Genomic DNA, 637 nt, shown 5'->3' with positions numbered 1-637 from the left:
CTCTGATTTAGGCATTGCTCCGCTCCAGCCGTCCAACAGCCTCTAGCTCGCTCGCTTGCTCTGGACTCGGTGTCCTACTGTTAAATGTTCAGTTTCCACTAAGGCCCAATAGCTGGCCGAGAGCTGTTTTTCAAAGGGAGAGCAGTTGTCTGCAGAGGATGGTAGAGCTTTGCTCCAAAATGTCTCTTCTGTGATTCACCTACAGAGGCCTGTCAAAAACTCCAAACTCTACCTGCCACCGACACCTCAAATACCTTCAGGTCTGCTGGATCATACGATCTAAGTGGTAGAGTAGCATGCACAGCAGCCTGGACCCGTTGAAGAGCCTTCTGTTCCGGGCCCCACACGAAGCTGCAGAATGGGTAGTACCATCTAAGGCAACATGGCCCATTAGAAATGAAGATTATAAGGGGTAGGGGTGCTTATATTTTTATTTTAGGAACACATTTGTATAGATATTTGTGCTTTCTTCCAATTTCTTTAACATCAATTAAGAGATTATCAGTTGATATTTAAGTTGAGATACGAAAAGGATGTTCCCAAGGGACACTGCCTTATTCTAAATTTACAATGTGCTTACGAGTTTACAATTGTATGATCAATAGTTATATTATGTTAGGTGTATTTATGACCACCA

At 43.3% G+C, this 637-nt stretch overlaps 1 pseudogene; it reads right to left on the bottom strand.

Moving 5' to 3' along the window:
* Positions 1-52, bottom strand: part of LOC116913981 — a 419-nt pseudogene extending 367 nt beyond the window's left edge.
* Positions 53-637: the final 585 nt, after the last annotated feature.

The sequence above is a fragment of the Rattus rattus genome, chromosome 12 (assembly GCF_011064425.1).
Source record: "Rattus rattus isolate New Zealand chromosome 12, Rrattus_CSIRO_v1, whole genome shotgun sequence".
Classification (NCBI taxonomy): Eukaryota; Metazoa; Chordata; class Mammalia; order Rodentia; family Muridae; genus Rattus; species Rattus rattus.
Note: the sequence above shows the minus strand (reverse complement) of the source record. Positions and strands in the feature narration are given on the sequence as shown.